Source organism: Sinocyclocheilus rhinocerous, unplaced genomic scaffold (assembly GCF_001515625.1).
Source record: "Sinocyclocheilus rhinocerous isolate Xijiao unplaced genomic scaffold, SAMN03320098_v1.1 scaffold350, whole genome shotgun sequence".
NCBI lineage: Eukaryota > Metazoa > Chordata > Actinopteri > Cypriniformes > Cyprinidae > Sinocyclocheilus > Sinocyclocheilus rhinocerous.
Genome location: NW_015637528.1, coordinates 535,327 through 541,750, shown reverse-complemented (window position 1 = coordinate 541,750; position 6,424 = coordinate 535,327).

Here is a 6,424-nt window from a genome sequence, read left to right as displayed (position 1 = left end):
ATAATGTAAAAGTAAAATCCAATTGCTTTAACCAGGACATGTTCTCAACCGGTTCTATGAGATTCACTCAACTATTAACCTCAATTTGTCAGGGACTATAAGATTGTATCAAAATACCTCATTTGATTTTCATTTTTGCTTATCAAAATACTATTGAATGAAAATGCATGTCTTTAATATGTGCTTAAAATGTTTCATTATTATTATTATATAAAAATGAAATATAAATAAATAATCAAATTAAATAATGAAGGCATCTCACACTGTTCCACTAAATAAATAGGGAATGATATTAATGGTTAAAAATCAGTATAATACATAGAAATAAACAACAATATTTACCTAAAGCTACGTTTTCTAAAACATTTAAAAATATAAAGTACCTCTAAACTAAATATGCAGCTAAAAGGTTGTTGTTGCAGCGTATTTGTTATATTTGAATTGATGTTTAAATGAATAAATAAGCAAAAACCTTTTCTAAGAACTGTCACATTTGACTAGGCAGTACCTAATTGGGCTTATTGAGAAAGTTTTGCCATGTAGCATTTCAATAATAGAAAACAACAACAGAGAAACAGAGGAACTGATGTGCTTCACATCTCATGATTCTTTAATAAACTCATTTCCTGTCATCCTTCCTCACCACATCCACTAACTTTTTGAAAAATACTTTAAAAATGTAAATGACAATGATTGAAATCAGCTTCATTCTATGTTTTGCCTATATAAAAAAAAAAAAAAAAAATCAACCCCTATGATATTCTGGTCTTTAGAGATGGCTCGGATCCCTCCTGTGGTATTTTGTGTCTGTTTTATCACATACCTGTTGAAAATTATGTCTGTTTGCTTACAAAAGTAATAACACACCTCTCATAAACAAGCCAAATGATTTGAAAAATCATTCACATCTGTAACACAATCAGTGTGGGATACACTCTTAACTACAAAATGTAGCTATAAGATTTTATCCTCCTGGATAACTAGTTAAGTTAGTTAAGATGGTTTACTGTTTTTTTCTAGCTTCACAGCCCGGTCAGGGTGGTCTGTGTTGTTTTTTCTTCTTCAAATCATCTACATGCAGTAAACACGTAGTGGTTACATGTTCAGAAATAGTCCAGTGTGAGTACATTCTTAAAAATAAAGGTTCTTCATTGGATGTTTGCAGTGCTGTAAGTATAGTAAAGAATCTTTCCTGTAGGCCCGGTTTGTGATCTCATTGTGAACATATGAACAATCCCACAAAACCCCCATCACAAACAAAACCCACACGTACATTTAAATCACCTTTTTTCAAGAATGAGTCAACACAACCTCAACTACGTCTCTGAATGAATACAGCACCTCCACCTCCATGGACCAAAGGTGGGTGTGTAATTGATGCAGCCGTGTACAGCCTTGTACTAGTTTATCTCTACAGCTCTCTGGCACTGACTGTGAGACTGGTGGGTGTGTGACTTCCTGTGCAAGAGCCATAATCACAGCTGATGAGGTTTTAGAAAACAGAAAATAGAAACTAGCAGAAGAGACACAAAAAGACAGACAGAGAGACAAATAGACGGATGGATGAACGGCTAGATAGATAGAAGATAGATGGGCGGATAGATAGATAGATAGATAGATAGGGGGACAGACAGACAGACATACATCTATATATCTATCTATCTATCTAGATGGATGGATGGATAGATGGATGGATGGATGGACAGGGGGACAGACAAACAGATAGATGGACGGACGGACGGACGGACAGATAGATAGATAGATGGGGGACAGACAGACAAACAGATAGATAGATAGATAGACAGACAGACGGACGGACGGACGGACGGACGGACGGATGGATGGACAGGGGGACAGACAGACAGATAGATAGATAGATAGATAGATAGATAGATAGATAGACGGACGGACAGATAGATGGACAGGGGGACAGACAGACAGACAGACAGATAGATAGACAGATAGATAAATGGAAGGATGGACAGACAGACAGACAGACAGACAGACAGACAGACAGACAGACAGACAGACAGACAGACAGACAGACAGACAGACAGACAGACAGACAGACAGACAGACAGACAGACAGACAGACAGACAGACAGACAGACAGACAGACAGACAGACAGACAGACAGACAGACAGACAGACAGACAGACAGACAGACAGACAGACAGACAGACAGACAGACAGACAGACAGACAGACAGACAGACAGACAGACAGATGGATGGACGGATGGATGGACATGGGGACAGACAGACAGATAGACGGACGGACGGATGGATGGACAGGGGGACAGACAGACAGACGGACAGACAGATAGATAGATGACGGACGGGTGGATGGACAGGGGGACAGACATACAAACAGACAGATAGATAGATAGATAGATAGATAGATAGATAGATGGATGGAACGATGGACAGACAGACGGACGGACGGATGGATGGATGAATGGACAGGGGGACAGACAGACAGACAGATAGACAGATAGATAGATGACGGACGGGTGGATGGACAGGGGGACCGACCGACCGACAGACAGACAGACAGACAGATGGGCGGATGGGCGGATGAATGGACAGGGGGACAGACATACAAACAGACAGACAGACAGACAGATAGATAGATAGATATGAGGATAGCTGTGGTCACCTTATGCATGAGCTCCTCGTTGTATGTGAGGATGAGAGTGCTGCTGGACAGTGTGATTCCCTCCTCTGTGTCTGTGTCCACTGGAGAGGAGCCGTATGCGCTGTCAGGATAAGCGGGCTCTCCCTGCTCCACCGGCTCCAGGTCTGAAGTGTTCTCCATCATCAGCTCCATGTGTGAGGTGCTTCTCAACAGCAGATCTTTGACAGTCATTGAGACTTTTCCTCTCTCGCTCATCTCAGAGATGTCTCTTTTACCTTGTCTTGTCTCTGATGTGCAACGGTGACTCATGCCAGCGAGTCTTATAACCTGATGAAGTTTACGCTGTTAAATATTTAACAGCAGTGCTTCCTGTGGCATGCATGTGTTCATGAAGATTGTGCTGTACACAACTGTGCTCACTGTGACCAAATGTTTTGGGTCATTCCTGCTCTGTTGAACCTTCTGAACTATAAAGCTTTTACAAATGAATACACTTTTGTTATAGTGTAGGATGCTTTGCTCAAACTCACACACACTTTATTCAATATAACCTTATTATTTACATTATGGAAATGCAGGTTAGCCATTGCTAAGTGAGGGACTGACAGTTAGCTTGCATGAGAGTGCAAACTTTAAGTTCACTGTGGCATTAACCACATATAAGATATAATCATACAGATTTCTGTAGTTAAATCAAACAGGATGGAGGTTTATAGTGACACAAACAACCCTGAACTTTGTTGCTAACATCTGTGCAGTTTTCTTACTAAATCACCTTGGATGCATATACATAGATGCCTCATTAGTGGCTGTTTCAATGGGCCACTATATGTAAACCGACCGCCATATTGGAAGTTTGGAACGGTAACAGTCAAACCTGGTCCGTTAAACACTCAAGAGCAAGCTGACTGCGCATCTGCAACTGTAGTTATTATACGCATGTATGAATATCTGTATCTGCAATAGATTTAAGCAGATGATCTTACTAAACACAATACAAGACAAAGGTGTTAGCTAATACAACATTAAAAAGTTAACGGTTTAAAAACCTGTAATATAGTTAATACATATAAAGACACAAACTAGCTTATTCTCACCTCACTTTATTCAGGTATTATAAATCTGTGGTTTTTACATTTGGAATATTGTTCAGTATAATGATCAGTTTTTCATGTTGAAAGCTATAACATAACACCTGATTACATCCACTCAAACCAATGTAGTGAAATGATTTAAAACTCAGAATCTTGTTTAAAGGGGTCATATGATGCGATTTCAATTTTTCCTTTCTCTTTGGAGTGTTACAAGCTCTTGGTGCATAAAGAAGATCTGTAAAGTTGCAAAGACTAAAGTCTCAAATCCAAAGAGATATTCTTTATAAAAGTTAAGAGTCAACCACGCCTACCTAAAACGGCTCGTTCTAACACGCCCCCACATATCTACTTCACGATGTGGGAAGATTTGCATAACGCCGCCCAAATGTTCACGCAAAGAAAGAAGGCGTAACTTTTATTCTCGCTGTATTGTTGCTGCCGCCATGTCCTGAAGACGCTGTGTGCTTCATGTGTTTTGGTCTTCCAAAAGAGACCACAAATCAGTGGTTAAGTTGTATTTACAACACTGTTCCAGAACAGTTCAACCCAAATATCCAGATGTGTGCAGCGCATTTTATGGAGGACTGTTTACTGATCCTGGGAGAGTAACGTTAGACTAAAATGCCGGCAGTTCTGACTCACGTAAGTACGTTTTCATTTAAAGGATTTGCCACTGACGATTCAAACGCGAGTTTTGAGCAGTGTAGAGTAGCACTTGTTGTTTGTCATTTCTCCGATCACAAATGCAGACAGAGTTTTATTTTTACGCGGCGTGATGCAATGCAACGCAACCCATTTCATTACACCAAATACACAAAATAATGTTCTTTTTAGCAACATCATATGACCCCTTTAAACAAGAGAGAGAGAGAAATATAATATTTCAGTGACCTTTAACTATTTTAAACTATATTAAAGCATATCATTTGAAAAATATACAGAAGAGTAGTAATGGAATTATTGGTTTTAAAACCATTTTAAATTTAAATTCTCCAGTAACTTGCCATTTAAACGGTACTAATACTTGCTGTGTTCTGGAGCTCTTCTTTTCAACTTTCTATTCATCCAAGAATCCTGAAAAAAAATGTATTCGGGTTTCCATAAAAAATGTGAATTGGCACAACGGTCTTCAACTTTGATAATAATAAGAAATGTTTGTTGAGCAGCAAATAATAATATTTCAATGATTTCTGAAGGATCATGTGACACTGAAGACTGGAGTAATGATGCTGAGAATTCAGCTTTACATCACAAATGACTAAAATTACAGTAATGTAATGTTTAATGTTGATACTGCTTAAAAAAAAAAAAGTTCTCAAATGTTTGACTGGTGTACATCTACACATTTAGTGGGAATCAATGATTTAGTCAAATGTGAATCGTGTGTAAATTCTGCAAATTTTCCCAGTCAACAAATAAATAAAACATGACAACGTGACTTGATTTCACATCTTTATTGTGCCATCATGTGTCATCTGTTGCTGCCCGTCGGCCCTACAAAAGGCTCTGGTTCAATGGGTCTCAAACTTCCAGATTAAGACTGGTGTTTACGCCCCACAGAGACCCGGTGAGACCGATGATGAACGTAAAACAAAAGCGGACTTTAAATACAAAAACAGCATTCAATCATTCATTCATTAATTCCATTCTTATTTCACTCGTTTCTTTTGATACCACAAAAGCTTCACCGAAGCATGTACATGAAGAGAAAAAGGACACTTTAAACCTAAAACACAAAACAACTGTATTACTGATCAGAAGGTTTTCTGATCAGTAAATCAAAACCTGAAACATCCCCTTTGAAACTCGGGGCACTTAAAATCTACCGTAAAAGAAGCATTGTATTTGCCAAATAAAAGCAGCATGTTGCACAAGACACATTTGTTTGAACTTATGTTTCTTAGTGTCTTCATTGGAAGGCAAGAAAGCAAAACAGCACACATAAATGGACAAATGTGGGTGGTTAAAAACAGTAACAACCAGCTATGACACATTAAAATGGAGACTGATCTTTTCCAATCTGAACTATTTTGATTTTAAAGGGACAATTCTGTCATCATTTACTCAACCTCACGTTCCAAACCCGAATGGGTTTCTTTCTTCAGTTGAACACAAAAATGAAGTAGACTGTATAAGCCGATGTTTTAAATCCTGAGGCTGTCAGGCTCTAAAAAGCACAAAATAAAGTCTATATGAATAATGCACTGTATTTTAAATCTTCTGAAGAAATATGATAGCTTTGTGTGAGGAACAGACTGAAGCTCAATTAAAACAGAAAATTCACTTGAGTCATTCCACATTTGTATGACTTTCTTTCTTTCTTCGAAAGACAAATGAAGATATTTTTAATGAAACCTCCATTGAATTCTATTCGACCAACACTTTCAAGCTTCAAAAAGGTAATTAAAGGAATCATAAAAGTAATCCAAGTGACTGCAGTGGTTTTCATTTTTGGTTGAACTAAGTTACTGACTGAAAATCTTTCCCTCCATCCCAACTCTGAAATCTTGCATTTGTGCATGTTCAAACTTGGCAAGATTCAATGCATCCATTTTGACATTAGCTGCTGGGTTTCTATCCAACTATTTTAATACAAATTTTGCAAACCTCAGTGGAAAAGTGTGATATGTGCATGAACTCAACGCCGATGGAAGCATTCGATTTTTAGAAATGTGCATAAAAAAAAATATTTTT